At 39.9% G+C, this 18,704-nt stretch overlaps 1 pseudogene; it reads left to right on the forward strand.

Moving 5' to 3' along the window:
• Positions 1-6,351: 6,351 nt before the first annotated feature.
• Positions 6,352-18,704, forward strand: part of LOC122690350 — a 37,463-nt pseudogene continuing 25,110 nt past the window's right edge.

Here is an 18,704-nt window from a genome sequence, read left to right on the forward strand (position 1 = left end):
TCTGTCTTTCATGTTTTTTCATCTTTTTGCTTATGTTCTGGTAGAATACTATCTTTAAATCTTTTTTACATACATTTTTTAGCAATTATATTTTATTTCCAATAGCTATCTTATTTTCTTTTGTTTTTCCAAGTGTTGCTTAATAGTGAATTTTCTACTTCACTGATGCTTGTTTAATCCCTGGAATTTAACCTGAGAAATCTTTTTTTTAACATTATGTATTTGTTTTCCTGCTGCTTGATATCAGAAATCTTTAGCCTTTATCAACTTTAAGTTGTTATGGTATATAGAATGCTGGCTTTAGGCAAATTCAGTAATCTGTTCGTTTTTGTGCCTTTCCTGCCAACTGCTAGAGTCTAGTGACCTCTCCTCTATCTGTTTATTGAGGCCTCTTCTCAAGTGAGTGCCTAGTCACTTTTGTCAGTAGTGTCCAACTCTCTGCATCGCCATGGACTGTGTAGCCTGTCAGGCTCCTCTGTCCAGGTAATTTTCTGGGCAAGAGTACTGGAGTGGGTTGCCATTTCCTACTCCGGGGATCTTCCCGACTGGAATTGAATCTGTGTCTCTCCAGTCTCCTGCATTGAGAGGTGGATTGTTAACCACTAGCGCCACCTGAAAAGGCATAGGTTAAGATGTGGTCCTGTTTTATAGAGGTATTAATATTTATATAGAAACATTTCACATCTTGTGTTAAAATCGGCCCTAACTATTTTATATTTCTTGATGCTATTTTATTTCTGTTCAGTCACTAAGTCATGTCTGACTCTGTGACCCCATGGACTGCAGCATGCCAGCCTTTTTTGTCCTTCACCAACTCCTGGAGTCTGCTTAAACTCATGTCCACTGAGTCCTTGATGTTATCATCTATTTCTATAAATTGTTAATTTTCAGTTGTTCAGTCTATAAAAATAAATTGTTACACACTGAAAAAAAAAAAGATGTGAATAATAAAGCTTAGATTGTCTTCCCTTGAATTCTTTGCATTTTAAAACTGCAGAGTCAAAGGTTCTGGCCCAAAGTAAAGAAGCTCAAAATGTAGAATGTCAGGCATCAGCTGTACAAAGGAAGGTTTGGAAATAATGGTGATGTTAGTAGAGAGGAAAGATGAAGAGTGGTCCTGATTTCATACTGGGTACATGACCCGTCCAGCCCATCTGTCCGTTAGGGTCTTGGGTAGAGTAGTGATTGTTTTCTGATTTAAGTTTTCAGCACTGATAACATAGGGCAGCAGCATTGGACAGAAGTTCACCCCTTCTTTACACTTTAACCTCCTTTACACCCCTGGCTTTACATTTTGTGCTGTTCCTGTAATCTCTTTGTTGGTCCCCTAACTGGGGAGAAGAGAGCTTTTCATTTTGTTTTGTGTGTTCATTATAGATTTTAAACTATGTTTAAAATGGCCATGTTAAAATTTTCAGCCACACGCCAGTGTGCATGATGCTGTAGTTGGCACTTAACGTTCAGTGTCGGCTTTAGATTTCCCTGCCAGTGTCCACGCAGAACCGGGAACCTAGTACCTCCTTAGGAAAAGCCCAGAATGGACTCGTATTATGTCCCACGATGCTAGTGGTGAGGAAAAGTGCTCTTTTACTATCCGACCAGCAGAGAGCTCAGCCTCGGGGTCAGACAGATGTGAGCGATCAGACAGTTGTGTGTGGCTGTGGTCACTTTGAAGCAGCTGGCGCTGGGAAGCAGCTTTGCCTGCATGCCGGCTTGGTCACCGACGCAGCTCTGAGCTGGCGGTCCTGCCCTTTCCCGAAGCAGGGCAGTGCTTTGCTCTGCCCGCTGCCGGGAATGACAGCTACTGAGGGCGTGGGGGCGGCGGGAAACTGCCCCCTGGGGCGGAGCCGGAGGTTGGCTTCCTGGGATCCCAGGGACAGGGATAAGCAGATAGGAGGGCGTCCCTGCCGCTGAGAACTTGGCGCTGATTGCATCCAAGTGAGTGTGGGGCACGCCTGCGTGGTGGGCTGGCGCTGCTGTACTCTTGGGGTTCTCCCTTTAGAATCGCGGCTCCTAATCACTTTAGATCACGTTGGTTTTTCGACTCAAGTTTTACTTGAATTTTCAGGGGTTTTATCTGTGCTGTGCCTAGTCATGTGCTTAGATTTATCTACCTATGTAATTCCATCCATAGACACAGCAAAAAGGTCAAGGAACCAAAGATTAAGTGAGTCCTGCTTTAGAGACAGTTGGTGGTTCCCTGAGGACTTTCTTGTAAGGAGAGAGGGCTGGGGGGAGGGGCAATAAGGTGAATGTGCTGGAACACTAAGGATGCTTGAAATTGAAATGAGCAAATGATTTGTCCTAGAGTTTGGGGTCTGGCAATTTAGGTTAATCCTTTAAGTGCTTCATTAATTGTTTTGCTATAATTTAGGAGATTGCCAAATCATAGTAGGGCATTGAAATCTACTTCTCTGTGGGGGATTTTGCATGTAAGAATTCCTTGGAAAAGGTTTGTTTTTTTTTTTTTTTTTTCTTTTTTTTCCTTTATCAGTGTTTTCTGGATTTGGAATCGTGTTTTTGTAGAATTCTTTTTCAGCATTCAGGAACAAAGCCTGATTTTTTATTTCCTGTGTATATGAATTTACTGTCCCAAAGTCTTGGCTGTCTCTATCTAACCTGATTTTCTCCTTAGTTTTGGCAGAGGTTCACCATGTGAGGGATGTATTCTCAACAGGTACAAAAACGGTTTAAAATACTCATAAACTTTTATGTATAGGAAGAGACACTCCTGTATATCAAGGTGGGTATGACGCTTCGTATTAGAGAACTAGTTGGAGTAGCCTTAACACTGGCCTTATTCGATGACTTGCGTGGTACCTAGCACTATCAATGATCTGGTTTATCCTTCAGTCTGCTTTTACATAAAAGAAAGACAACAACTGGAGTTTTCTTCATCCAGTGTGCATCCAGTGAAGATGCTACACAGTCAGTGCAGGCAGTTACAATAAAATACTTTTAAAAGAGGCAGCCCTGTGTAAGAATGCAGAGTATCATAAACGTATGCTAGTGCCCTTATATTTTAATGTTCATTTTATTCTAATACAAAAAATCCCCTACATACAAAGAAATTCTATTCCAGGAGCACATTCATAACTCTGGTTTGCTTGTAAATCCAACAGAGTTAGCCGGGGTACCCAAGCAGAACAATCGGCTACACAGGGCTGTACTGTATTGGTTTATAATACTTACCACAAAAACAATACATTAAAAAAAATTAAAACACTTTTAGTCTTACAGTACCTTGAAGAGTATAGTAGTACAGTACAGAAATAGCATACAGGAGCTGGCATCGAGTGAACAGGCAAGAAGAGTTACTGACTGGAGGAGGGAAAGGAGATGGGAAATGATAGACCTGAAGGATCGCCAGCAGTAGGAAACAGAGGGCAAGCTGCCGTTTCACTCATGCCTGATGTTGATGGAATTCATGTTTGCATCCTTCAAAGTTAGCAATTTGAAGGTTTGTATTAGGGAACATACTGTATTGAATTAGCTGATATATCAGTGATCAATAAATAGGTTCTTTCCTGAGAAACAGGTAGGGATCACATTTGTAACTATATTGTTTGAGTTGCTTACAAATATCACAGGGATATGAGTGACACTTGTTAATTGGTCATATATCATCTCACTGCATCTTCATCTATTAATTGTTTCATCAGTCTTAGGATGTTCTACCACTTGAGATTTTTCATGATAATCTACAGGTGCTAATCAACTAATGTATTTGTGCTAGTTAAATGGCAGGTTCTGACAGTTTTATCTTACCATGTTTGTCCCTCAAGTGGATTATCTTACTCCGTTACCAGTTATATGGGATGATGGAAAGTTTGATTTCAATAATGTACTTCAGTTCTATAGACAGAATTGTTATTGCTGTAGTGCCACAAATTAAAACCATCATTTGAACTATAGAATGTTTTGGTGCCAAAATCAGTTCAGTTCAGTCGCTCAGTTGTGTCTGACTCTTTGTGACCTCATGGACTGCAGCATGCCAGGCTTCCATGTCCATCACTGCCTCCCAGAGCCTACTCAAACTCATGTTCATTGAGTCAGTGATTTCATCCAGCCATCTCATCCTCTGCCATCCCCTTCTCCTCCTGCCTTCTATCTTTGCCGGCATCAGGGTCTTTTCAAATGAGTCAGTTCTTCAAGTCAGGTGGTCAAAGTATTGGAGTTTCAGCTTCAGCATCCGTCCTTCCAGTGAATATTCAGGACTGATTTCCTTTAAGGTTGACTGGTTTGATCTCCTTGCAGTCCAAGAGACTCTCAAGAGCCTTCTCCAACACTACAGTTCTGAAGCATCACATCTTCGGCACTCAGCTTTCTTTATGGCCCAACTCTCACATCCATACATGACTACTGGAAAAACCATAGCTTTGACTAGGTGGACTTTTGTTGGCAAAGTAACGTGCCTGCTTTTTAATATGCTGTCTAAGTTGACTATAGCTTTTCTTCCAAGGAGCGAGTGTCTTAGTTTCATGGCTGCAGTTGCCATCTGCAGTGATTTTGGAGCCCAAGAAAATGAAGTCTCACTGTTTCCATTGTTTCCCCATCTGTTTGCCATGAAAGGATGGGGCCCAGATGCCATGATCTTAGTTTTCTGAATGTTGAGTTTTAAGCCAACTTTTCCACTCTCCTCTTTCACTTTCATGGAAAGGTTCTTTAGTTCTTCGCTTTCTGCCATAAGGGTGGTGTCATCTGCATATCTAAGGTTATTGATATTTCTCCTGGCAGTCTTGATTTCACCTTGTGCTTCATCCAGCCCAGCGTTTCGCATGATGTACTCTGCATATAAGTCAAATAAGCAGGGTGACAAACGACATCCTTGACATACTCCTTTCCCGATTTGGAACCAGTCTGTTGTTCCACGCCTGGTTCTAAATGTTGCTTCCTGGCCTGCATAAAGATTTCTCAGGAGGTAGGTCAGGTGGTCTGGTATTCCTATTTCTTTAAGAATTTTCCACAGTTTGTTGTGGTACACACAGTCAAAGACTTTGGCATAGTCAATAAAGCAGAAGTAGTTGTTTTTCTGAAACTCTCTTGGTTTTTTGATAATCCAATGGATGTTGACAATTTGATCTCTGGTTCCTCTGCCTTTTCTAAATCCAGCTTGAACATCTGGAACTTCAAGTTTCACGTACTGTTGAAAAATCAGTACAGTTTATCATAATATAGATATTATGGATAAATTATGTAGCCATAGTGATGCTACTGATGTATTTAAGCTGAGTAACAACAGTCTTCTTGGAGTTTTCTCATTTCTCTATGGATTGGGTGGAAAAGTGAACCCTACTCAAGTCAGAAGACTAAGATTAACCTAAGTTTGAACCTGAGCCCAACATCTTGTATTTGTGTGCTTTGGGGCAAGTTAACTTTTTAATCATTTTATTGGAAATATGATTTACATATTTTAAAAGGCACAAACACTTAGTGTATGGCTTAAATTTTTATTTCTATATACTTAAAACCATTGCATGAGTCAAAATGGGTAACATTTCTATTACCCTTTTGCCCCTTTGCACTCAACTCTTTTGCCCAGAGGTAACCACTATTCTGATTTTTATAATCATAAATTATGTTTGTTCCTGAACTCTATATAAATGGATCATCAACTCTCTTTTTTGTTGTTTTTTTCAACATAGTATTGGTGAGATTTCTCCATGTTGTGTGTATCAGTTCTCTTTTACTGTGTGGTGTTCTGTCATATGAATATACTATAAATTGTTTTTCTAATTTGTTGATGGGCATTTGAGTTGTTCCCCGTTTTTTACTATTGTAAATAAAGCTCCTAAGCGTATTCTGTAAGTCTTTGGTGAACACAGCTCTCAGTTCTCACAGGTGTGTACCTAGGAGTGAAATTGCTGGGTCATAGGGTAGGTATGTGTTTAGCTTTCTTAGTAACAGCCAAAGAGTTTTCCAAAGTAGTTGAATTATTATTATTATAGCTACCAGCATTGTAGGAAGATTGTTGCATTTGTTTCACACCCTCACCATTATTTATTATTGCCAGCTTTAAAATTTTAGCCATTTACTGTGGTTTTAATTTATGTTTACCTGATGGTTAGTGATGTCGAGCACCTTTTCATGTGTCTGTTGCTCATTTATTTCATTGTTTCTTCATCTGTTTACATGTCTACCAATCACAGTCTTGGCAACAATACACCTGGGAGTCATACAAGGGGGTGGAGAAGAGATGGAATCAAGGGATAGGACGCTATCTTACTGCTTCATGATGACACCAAGAGTTGTGAAATGGTTTACTGTTAGTCTTCCGAGTCACTGATTTTATCCACTAGGATGACACTAGCTGCTTTTAAGAAATCCCCAGAACTTCAGTGACTTAACAAGATGGAGGTAGGTTTTTGCTCACCTAACTGTCCAAGGAGGGTATTCCTGCAAGGTAGGCAGCCTTTCAAATGGTTATTTAGGACTCCAAGCTGCTTCTGTCATGTGCCTCTTCTATCTTTGTATCTTTGGTACATGGTTTCCAAGGACTTTATGCTTCTCTTCATCAAGCCAGGAAAAGGGAAAGAGTGGGGCTAGGGGAGGGCAGCAGTGGACAATAGGAAGATGTTTATGAATTAGGCAAAGAAATGGCATATAGATCTCTCTTCCTATTCCACTGTTGAGAACTTAATCACATCTAACTGTAAGGGAGGCTAGCAAGTGGCAGAGTGGGGCTTTGAACCCAGATATTCTGGCTCAAAGGTCTGTTTGCTGCTCCAGTCTAGCCCATCTCCAGCTGCTGTGTGTATATGCTCAGTTGTTCTGTCGTGTCTGACTCTGTGACCCCATGGACTGTAGCCCACCAGGTTCTTCTGTCCATGGGATTTTCCAGGCAAGAATACTGGAGTGGGGTGCCGTTTTCTGCTTCAGGGGGTCTTCCTAACCCAGGGATCAAACCCACGTCCCTTGAGTCTCCTGCATTTGCAGGTGGATTCTTTACCGCTGCCTTGCTGGTATGGGAGAGACATATGTGATCAATATATCCCAAATATCATTTCAGTATATAATCAGTATAAAATTAAGGTATTTTACATTTTTGTACTGAATCTTTGAAATCCAATATATATTTTATTATTCCCTCCTATCTCAAATTGGAAGCTGTTTTCATTGGAAATATTTAGTATTTAGATTTTATAAACTATACTGAATATAGTAAATTATGATTTAATACCCAATATAGATTCACATACTCAAGTTGTTTCAGATACACGGAAGTTTCCCAATAGCCAAATCAAGTCTCAAGCTTTAGATTAAGTAAAATAAAGTTTAGAAAATTCAGTTTCTCAGTTGAACTAGCTGTGTTTCAAGTGCTCAGTAGCCACATGTGCTTAGTGGCTAAGACTCTTTTAGCAACAGTGCAATTCTAAAGTCTCGACTAAATTCAGACTGTAAGCTCTAGGAAGGCAGGGACTTCTGCCTGGAACTGAGAAAGTGCTCAAGAAATATTTGTGGTTTGAAAATAATGTCATCCTATTCTGAAGTTGGTAAGAGTTGAGAGTGAGGTTTAATAAATAATTTAATTGAATAGCTGGGAGGAAGCCAGGCTTCCAAAGCCAAGATTTTGCCTCAAAAATTTAATTATTCTTAATAAGCATTTAGAGTATGCTTATTATATATAAATATAGGATTTATTTTTATTTATATATTCATTATATATTATGTGTATTTGTTTTTAAATATATATTATTTATTTTATATATTATATAGCATTATATATTTTAATTATATATTATATATAAATATAGCATTTATATATAGCATTTATTATTATTAAATACAGCATTTATACATGCAGTGATTTAGGCCATAATGGCTATACATTTTTGGAAGATGTCTTTTTCCACCCAAGTGGCTGGCAACTCTTGTCAAATTGCATATTAATCACCACATAGTGGATTAGCTAAACAACTATGGAGGAAAATGTTCAAAGTTGATTTTTCTGCAATTCATTGGTTTGAATTTGGGGAATAGAAACTAAAGGAAAAGAAAGTTAAAACAATTAAGGTTCAAATTCTGAAAAATAATCATACATCCTATTTCATGTTGCTCTGCAGAGGAAACTATTTTGTTGTGTTACAGAGGCGTACACATGTAATTTAACAACAACAACAACAAAATGTTTTTTGAAAAAAAAAAAAACCTGAAAAAAGAACTATATTCTTTGAGAATGAGAGTTTTATATATTAATGTTCTTATGTTTTTCCCACTAATTACCCAGACTTTACTAGTTCAGTGCTCTACTCAAGTCACACTTCTTTTGCAAAGTCTGTCTTGTTTACTGTACTTCACAGTGCTTCCTCCCATCCCAGAACTCATAGACTCAAATCTTTTGTTGTCCAAATATATATCTACAGTGTTGTGAATTGTTTCTCATTTGACTCATGTCATGTCTAGCCATCTCAACTCAGTCCTCTCAGTATTTAACAAGTAACAGTTGCTCAACTTGTGCTTGAGTACGCAAAAAAATGACAAATGGAAATCCTGACTGACAGACTTCTTAAGAACCTCTGACTGTTCCCATGCTTTGAGTTCAAATTGCTTTACTGCATCCTTCTTGACTTGAGTAGTGAGAACAGTTCAGCTGAGCTGGAGAGCTAACTGCCAAGTGCTGGAGTACTGCATTAAACAGGTCAAAATGAAAGTGAGTCACGTTTTTAACCGCTTACGGCGTTTGTATAGACAAGGGTCTGAACTCAAAGGCTCACTCTGATCCACTACTTCTGTGGAATGGCCTACTTGTTGAGGGTTGGACGGATCAGCACAGATGTTGGGAGTTGTCTCACTGTTTAGGGAGCCCTGAACAAAAGGCACTTGCAGACTTATGGACCCAGAGGTTGGGAAAAGGAAGAAGGAAAGGCTAGGAATTGGAAACTACTGAGTCAGGGTCTAGAAAATTGTCTTCTAGTTTTTTCCCATAAGAAAACTTCCAGATAGAGGTGCCTGGGCCAGAAATGCAGATGTGTTTAACAGCACCGCCATCCAGGGGGACCTGAATCCTTGTCTGCAACAACTTTCAGAGATGGTAATGCATTGTGTGTTGATTTTGTATCAAATCTGATATGGGGAGGACACCTTTGTTATGAAGCCCACCAAGGGAAGTCTTTGTAATTGCTGATGGTCAGGCCTAAAAAATCGGTGATTTTTGGCTGGGACATGGACTCCTTATGTATGAAATCTGTACTCAGGACCTCAAACTACCCTTATCTGTTCCAGGGTGGACATTTCCCAACATTTTAATATCTTTGATATCAGGATGTATTTTATAATTGATGTCATCCAGATAACAGTTGTGATTTAATTGATGCTTTGGGATAAAAATCAAGAAAGTACCAGCATACTCAGCCCTAAAAAGGAATGAATTTGGGTCAGTTGTAGTGAGGTGGGTGAAATTAGAGTGAAGACAGAACGAGAAAAACAAATGTCATTTATTAATTCATGGAATCTAGAAAAAAGGCACTGATGAACCTATTTGCAGGGAAGGAATGGAGACAGAGGTCTAGAGAATGGACTTGTGGACACGGGGAAGGTAAGGGTGGGATGAATTGAGAAAGTAGTGCTGAAATGTATACACTATCAAATAGTGAGAAGTTCCTGTATAGCGCAGAGAGCCCAGCCTGCTGAAACAAGGCAGAGGATGCAGACTGAAGCTGCCTAGAACTTGGTTTGGTTTCCCTCAACCACCCCAGTGCATGCCTCAGTCCATGGCAAGCACCCAAGCACCAGATAAAGAATCCAGAGCATTAGTAATAAGAATGCTAACTGAACTAAGGAAAAGAATCGATGAACACAGTTTTAATAAGGAACTAGAAAATGAATAAAAGAACCAGTCAGGACTGGAGAATACAGTAACAAATGAAAAACATACTTGAAGGAATAAACAGCAGACTAAGGATACAGAAGAACACAGTGATACAGAAGACAGAATAAGGGAAATTGCGCATTCGGAACAGGAAGAAGGTGGCTCCGGTGGTGAAGAGTCCACCTGCGGTGCAGGAGACTCAGGTTCGATCCCTGGATCAGGAAGATCCCTGGGGAAGGAAATGGCTACCCACTCCAGTATTCTTGCCTGGAGAATTCCACAGACAGAGGAGTCTGGAGGGCTACAGTCCATGGGGTCGCATAGAGTCAGGCACGACTGAACAACAAACACACACATACAAGGAAACAACACAAGTGATGTGGAAGACAGCATAAGGGAAATCCCCCAATCAGAACAGGAAAAAGAAAAAGAAAGGGAACAATTTAGGGTACCTGTTGGAAAACAGCAGGTATACTAATATTCACATTATAGGTGTCCCAGAAGAAGAGAGAGAAAGATGTGTTGAAAATGTAATTTGATTAAATTGTGGCTTAAAAATGTCTGAATCTGAAGAAGGAAACAGATATCTAGGTATGAGAGGCACAGTGAGTTCCCTAAAATTTGTGAACTCAGACCCATTCCAAGATATAATTAAAACAGCAAAATTTAGAATTTTAAAGGCAGTTAGAACAGACTCATATAAAAGGGAATTCCCATAAGGTCATCAGCTGATTCTTCTGCAGAAACTTTGCAAGCCAGAATGAAGTGGCATGGTTTATTTAAGGTATTGAAAGGGGGAAAACCTACAATTTAGGATAATCTGCCCAGCAAGATTATAATTCAGAGTTGGAGGAGAAATAAAGAACTTCTCAGACAAGTAAAAGTGAAAAGAATTCATCAATACTACACCAACCCTAAAAGAAATGTTAAAGGATTTTCTATAGGTGGAAAGAAAAGGCTGCAAGAAGAAGAACTTATAGGCAAGGAAAAATCCAATTAGTAAAGGCAAATATATAGTAAAGATTGTGAATCAACCACTTAAGTAAGCTTGTGTAAAGATTAAAAGACAAAAAGAAATTCTAAAATCAACCATAACTATAATAAATAGTTAAGGGATAAACACGAAGATGTAAAATATGACATCAGAAATACAAAACTGCAGGCGAGAGGAGTAAAAAAATGTAACTCTTTTAGAATGTGTATGAACTTAATGACTACCAGTTTAAAACAATAGATATAGGCCAACATATGTGAACCCCATGGTAACAACAAATCATAGACCTACAATAGATATGCAAAAACTGGAGAGAAAAAGACTTAAGCATACCGCTGAAGCAATCAAACCACGAGAGAAGAGTCTAAAGGAAGAAGAAAACAGAAGAACTGCAAAAACAACCAGAAAACAAGTAACAAAGTGGCAATAAGTGTATTTAAATGTCAGTAGACCAAATGGTCCAATGGAAAGACAAAGAGTGTCTAATTGGATAAAAAATAAGACCCCTGTATATACTGCTTGCAGGAGACTCACTTCAGAGCTAAAGCCACACATGGAAAGAAAGTGAGGTGATGGAAAAGAAGATTTCCTGAAAATAAAAATAGCAAGAAAGCTGGGATAGCAATATTCATATAAAACAAAATAGGCTTTAAAACGAAGCCTGTGACAAAAGACAAGGCCATTATATAATAACAAAAGGATCAATACAATCAGAGGATATGACATCTGTTAACATGTGTGCACCTTATATAGGAGCATCTAAATATATAAAGCAAATATTAACAGACATAAAGGGAGAAGTTGACATTGATAATAGGTGACTCTAACACCCCCATTTACACTGGTGGACAGATCATCCAGACAGAAAATAAGGACACAGTAGTAGTAAATGATACATTAGATCAGTTGTGCTGAATAGATATGTATAGGACATTCCATCCAAAACCAGCAGAATGCACATTCTTTTCAAGTGTACATAGAACATTCTCTAGGGTAGATCCTATGCTAGGCCACAAGTTTCAACAAATTTAAGAGCATAGAAATTATTTCAGGCATTATTTTCTGACCACAGTAGTATAAAACTAGAAAACAACTACATTAAGAAAAATGGGGAAAAAACCAAACACAGAGAGTAAACAATAAGCTACTAAAAAAACAGTGAGACAACAAAGAAATAAAAAAGGAAATCAGAAAATACTTCAAGACAAAAATACAACTTTCCAAAATCTATGAAAGCAAATGTGTGTCACATCCCACTCTTTGTAACCCCACATGGACTGTAGCCCACCAGCCTCCTCTGTCCTCCTCTCTCCAAGCAGGAATACTGGAGTGGGTAACCATTCCCTTCTGAAGGGATCTTCCCAACCCAGGGACCTAACCCAGGTCTCTTGCATTGCAGGCAGATTCTTGACCACCTGAGTCACCAGAGAAGCCCAAAATCTATGGGACACAGCAAAAACAGGTCCAGAAGAGAAGCTTCTAGCAATGCAGGCAACCTCAGGAGACATGAAAAGTCTCAAGCAACCTAGCGTACTATCTATAGGAATTAGAAAAAGAAGAACAAAGCCTGAAGTCAGTGGAAGGAAGGAAATAGTAAAGATCAATCAGGAAATGAAATAGAGCCCCCCTAGAGAAGAAACCAATAGAAAAGATTGATGAAGGCGTGAACTGTTTTTTGAAGAAATGAAAAACAGAATTGATAAGAATCGGTAAGGCTTTAGCCAGTTGCCATGTCAGGCTATTACACATCTCTACCAGAAACATGTTATTTTTATAATTTTTCCATTTACTTTCAATGTACTGCTAAACTGTTCCTTTCTCTTACTTTCTGGGATCCATTTGCCTTAGGGCACAATTAATGGCTCCTCTTTCCCGTTTCCTGTAGCACTTTATACACACATTTAACAGCACTTGCCACTTTGTTCTATAGTGCCTTGTTTATTCTTGCCTGGAGAATCACATGGACAGAGGAGCCTGGTGGGCTGCAGTCCACAGGGTCGCACAGAGCCAAACACGACTGAAGCGACTTAGCACAGCACAGCACACAGCACCTTTGTTTATGAGTCTGTTTTCCTACCTAAGTTGTGAATGTTTCCTAGTTGAGACCTCTGCTTTCCTCAACTTTGCTTCCACAAGCTCAAGCATAAGATCTGACACTGACTTATGTTTGTGGAGTTGAGTTGAAAGGCTGGAATGCATGGGTTTCATCTCTCCTCCTCCAACCTCAATGTTACTTTCTTCAAGTGTATTGATTTGCCATTCTAGCCAGCACTGTCTCCTGTTGTGCTCTGTCCCATGCTTTCTGTCATATGCTCAGATTGACTTTAGCCCCTATCAGTAAACTCCTGCTGCCATAGCTTCAATGGTCCCTAAAAGTCCAAGTTGCCTTCTTCCTTCAGTTGACATTTATCTTCTCTATTGCATGTGTTATTTGTGGTAATCATGTTTTATAAAGGCACTGTGGACTCGGAGTTAGTGAATACTGAACACTTCTCCCTCGTGGAAACACAGGGTTGAGTTCCTGTGAACCTCTGGTCACGACATTCGTGTCAGATACTCAGCACATAACCTTGTTGTATATGTGTTTCCATTTAAAGGCACCTAGTTCAATGTATCGGAGAAGGCAATGGCACCCCACTCCGGTACTCTTGCCTGGAAAATCCCATGGGCAGAGGAGCCTGGTAGGCTGCAGTCCATGGGGTCACGAAGAGTTGGACAGGACTGAGCGACTTCCCTTTCACTTTTCACTTTCATGCATTGGACAAGGAAATGGCAGCCCACTCCCGTGTTCTTGCCTGGAGAATCCCAGGGACGGCGGAGCCTGGTGGGCTGCCGTCAATGGGGTCGCACAGAGTCGGACACGATTGAAGTGACTTAGCAGCAGCAGCAGCAGCAGCTGTTCACTGTATATTGTTGGTGCATCAACCTTGAAGTCACAGCCAACAGCAGTATAACTCACACCTGAACAAAGGTTGTCTAACACACGTATGTCCTGTCAAGCACATCATGAGCTTCTCCTTAGGACCACTAGACAGCTCTTCAGCACTACGCTTGAGGGCCATTTTAAATGGCGAAATCACCATCAAAACGCACGCAAAAATGTGAAAACTGTGGCACTGAACAGATCATGAAAAGAAAGTTTGTACAGTACAAGAGCAGTGTTACTTATTCAACCTCAGCATGGAATGTATGCTTCTTGCCACTGCTTATGTCTGTGAATGACCATGGCACAGCTCAAGGACTGATTCTGGGGACACAGTGAATTTTAGAGAGTTGGTGAATTTGCAAATATGAATCTATGGGTAATGAGGATAGATTGTGCCCCCGTAGTATCTCATCTTCTGAAATTATGAGATTCATGGCACAGATCTTGCTTCTTGGTGGCCTCCCTTTTAGGTGATTTTAGGTTTCAACTTTCTCATGTTTCTTCATCCCGCTGCCGCTTGACTCACTTCTCATACTCCAAAACTTTTTGACCTCTCTTATTGCCATGTTTTGTTGTCTCTTCTCCCATTTGTTTTGTTTGTGTGACTTTGTAGCTTTCCTCTGCCTTTACCGTCATTTTCATGGAGTTATCTGATAGAGCAGAGAGAAAAGTATATATCCAATCAACCATGGAGCCAGAATTTTATTGTATAACATCATTCGTCACGTGTTATATGTATAATAAGTTTACTAAGTAATTGTTGAATAAATTAAAGAGCTGCTATTTTTATGCAAAAATGTACCTGTCCTAGATAGTACATTATAGCGGTATTTTTTTAGTACCTCATAGTTTACTATGTTAAAGAAAAAACAAACAAACTTTCTCCTCCTTACTTCTGCTAACCTTTCCTACTTAGTAGAACATTGGCTAAGGAAGATGGGAAATAAATTTAAATTAAGACATATATGGGGACGTCCCTGGTGGCACAGTGGATGGAACACTGCCAACGTAAGGGACATGGGTTTGATCCATGGTCCAGAAAGATTCCACATACCTCAGAGCAACGAAGCCCATAAGCTGCAACTCCTTAGCCTGCATGCTTCAACTACTGAAGCCCAAGTGCCTTTTCTCTGCAGTAAGAGAAGCCACTGCAGTGAGAAGACTGCACCCTGCAAGAAGGACTAGCCCCTTCTCGTCACAACTGGAGAACGCCCATGCAGCAGCCAAGAGCCAGCACAGCCATAAACGAATAAATACTAAGTTTAAAAAATTACTAAATAAAAAACCATATTCAGCTGGAGCGCATATCTTGTTTTAAAGCTTAGGTTTCTTTCCTTTTGCATCATTTTTTCCATAGACAGTTCCATAGACTTTATGATTTTGTCAGTTACAAAAAGATAAAATTATAATGCCTAAAGTGATCCCAGAAACCATCAGATTTAACCTTTGATTTATAGGATACTGAGAGTCAGGCTGTCTTGGTTCAGTTCTTGGCTCTACTACTTGATTTGGACAAGTGTCTTTTTCTGGCCTCTGTATCTTCATCTATAAGATGAGAGGAAAAATATAACTGATGTCATAGAATTGTTCTGAAGACTGAGATAATTTCAAGTTTGTAGTACTATGACTGACATGTAGTAAGATCTCCATATATATTTAATTATTATATTAAGTCACTTAATTAGTAATTTAGCTGGCTTCCAGCCCCCCAGTTTAGTATACTTAATATTGGGTTGGTCGAAATGTTTGTTTTTCCGCAACACTGGATGAAAAACCCAAATGAACTTTTTGGCCAACCCAACACATGCTTAGGAATTATAAATCTCTTTTTCCAAGTTAGCTACCATTATTTTCTCTCCATCTCTTTCTTCATTTAAAGATCATTGCATGATGATATATTTCTGAAACTAAACATACTCTTAGCATTTCACCCATTACCACCTGCATTTGTAAGGACTTCCTGTATAGAACATTTTAAATTTAGTCATTCCTTGTAGTTGTTTATGGCACTTTCAGATAGCACTTTTTTCTGTAAAGTTGAGTGGTCTCACAGAAGCAGATTTTTTTAAAGTTACAATAATGCACTCCATTTCCCAGCATAAGTGGGTAAGTGCCACCCTGGCTTGAGCTGGGCTTAAAAGCAAAGGAAAAGCCCTTGGACCAGAGAGGAAACACTCGCATAACTGTGTTGATAAATTACAAACCACTCTCCTTGCTCTCACTTGTGCTGTGGAAGACAGGGCACCTTTGATGTGGATCTTTTTAAACAGCAGAACCTCTGTGGGATACCACCCCACACAGGAAGGTGAGTATCAGGCCACAGAACCTGATAACGCAAACACCTGCAGATTTGGTCCCTTCTTCTATTATATGAGGGTTTATTTCTGCTTTCTTCAATAAAGTTATCGGTCAGAACTCGCTGCATGACTTACTCTGTAGTTAGATTGGTTATTGATGGTGACAAGGAATCTAATCTTCTGGCAGTATATCTTTTTTCAAATGGTGGCGCTAGGGTGGGAGATGGTGGAGGACAGCGATCAGGGGCTGGGGAAAATATAGGAACGTTAAAGGTTTATCTTTCTGGGAGCTTGAGGCTGTAGAAAATTAGACCTAGGAGATTCAGAAGAAAATCCCTGTGTGTAATGGCATTTTGTGGCAGGAGGACTGAGGGAGAGTAAACCAATAATAACTTCTGCTTGATTTTGATGGAGAGAATCTAGGCTTTAGAATAAGAGAAGCGTAAGTTTGAATCCAGCCATGGGGTCGCAAAGAGTCGCATACGACTGAGTGACTGAACTGAAAATGAAACTGAAGTCACTTACAAACTATGAGAGTTTTGGACTGATGAAGTGATACTGTGAGCCACAACTTCCATATCTGTAAAGCAGGGGTAATAATACCAACTCTGCAGGGATTTTAGGAAGGACAGGTGTAACTTATGTAATGCAATTAGGACTTTCTAGACTTTGTAGTAATGTCGCATCATACTTGTGTTCTTGCCAATCTTGCTGCTAGCTGTCTCAAAGTATTCATTGTGTGAAAGCAGCCTGAACCTCAAATGGGTTTATACTCTGAAACTGAATGCAGTTTCCTGATAACTCTTTTTAAAAGTAATTGAGATATAATTAACTTATTAGTTTCAACTATACAACATAATGATTGAATATCTGTATGCAGTGTGACATGATCACCACATTAAGTCTATTTAAGGTAACATGTATGGTGGCACTAATGGTAAAAAACATGCCAGCCAATGCAGGAGATGTAAGGGATGTGGGTTCGATCCCTAGGTTGGGAAGATCCCCTGGAGGAGGGTGTGGCAACCCAATATTCTTGCCTGGAGAATCCACATGGATAGAGGAGCCTGGCAGGCCCCAGTCCACAGGGTCGCAAAGAGTCGGCCACGACTGAAGCGACTTAGCATGCACACATACCACCATACATAGTTACAAAAGTTTTCTCTCGTGATGAGAGCCTTTAAGGTCTACTGCCATGAAAGTGAAAGTTGCTCAGTTGTGTCCGACTCTTCGACACACCACGGACGGAATTCTCCAGGCCAGAATACTGGAGTGGGTAGCTGTTCCCTTCTCCAGGGCATCTTCCCAACCTAGGGATCGAACCCCGGTTTCCCACATTGCAGGCGGATTCTTTACCAGCTGAGCCACAAGGGAAGCCCATACATGGTTACAAAACTTTTCTCTTCTGATGAGAGTTTTTAAGGTCTACTGCCATAGCAACTTTCAAATATACAGCACAGTATTATTAACTAATATTAACATATTAGTCACCATGCTGACAGCTCTTAATCTCATCTTGATAAGGTACATAAGCATTTCCTCACCCAAAAAGAAGATACAGTTAGTTTACTAGGCTGAAATTGTCAATATGTGACTGTTTCAGACTTATGAAAATAGCATTTTTGTATAATTCAACCTAAAAGTATGTTACTATCCCTAGAATGTACTTCTTTGTCCATCCTTTAAAAACTCAATCCCATGCTCTGCACAGTTTGTGGCACAGCATGGGTATCAGCACACATTAACTGAGGAAATGTATGAATGAATGAATGAAAGCCGGGTCATATAGTGATATTTTGGTGTGCAGGCGAAATCAGGTAAAACAGCCTCCAGGACACAGCCTTGAGTGGGAACTGAAGCTCCAAAGAACAGCCTGCGTGTGGGGTGGTGGAGGTGTTTGTGTGTGTGTAATGGGCAATTGGAAAACAGAGATGGAAACCAGCCATGCTATTGCTTCTGGTTGGGTGATAAGAGATAGAATATGGAGAGGAAGGGATAGTTTCACATCAGCTGGCAAGAGCAGAGTCTCTTCCTTTGTTTTCTTGTCTCCAGCCACTGCTGAAGCCAGCAATAATTGGTTGGTTTCACTTCCAGTCATTGTACTCCTAACAGTAGCTACTACTTTAAAGATAAGACACTAAAAATTACTCAAGTGGCATCACTTTATGTTCTGAGTCCTTTGGTTCAGTATGGAATATTCACAGTGTTGTTTGAGAATTCCAGAGCTCCTGTTGTATTCAAATCAGGCACCACTAATGAGAAGGTGTGTATTTCCTAGGAAGTGCCTCCTTAGTGGAGACAGTTATTCAAAGCTGCTGCATTTTAAAAGTTAGCACTGATGAGTCAGGCAATGAAGGTAATGGTTTAATGGTTCTCCTTAAGAGCTCAGGATAATCTTCGTGAATTTTCTGTAGCCCACAGTCTTGCTGCACCCAGAATTGCTCAGATTTGGGGAGGCTGATTACCGCATGTAAGACTTCATGAGACTGGTAGGTTTAAACAAAGGAGGGTAGACTTTTCTAATTACTAGAAGACTTACATCCTTTGTTCAGGACCGGGACTTTTGCTAAATTATCAATAATCAGAAATGGCTTCACAGAATCAGAGCAGTCATGGAAATTTTGGGTTTTGAGGTATCTTTCATCAAGGCTGTGGTGAAGTCTAATGATTGTCCTGTTA

The sequence above is a fragment of the Cervus elaphus genome, chromosome X, assembly GCF_910594005.1.
Source record: "Cervus elaphus chromosome X, mCerEla1.1, whole genome shotgun sequence".
Taxonomy (NCBI): domain Eukaryota; kingdom Metazoa; phylum Chordata; class Mammalia; order Artiodactyla; family Cervidae; genus Cervus; species Cervus elaphus.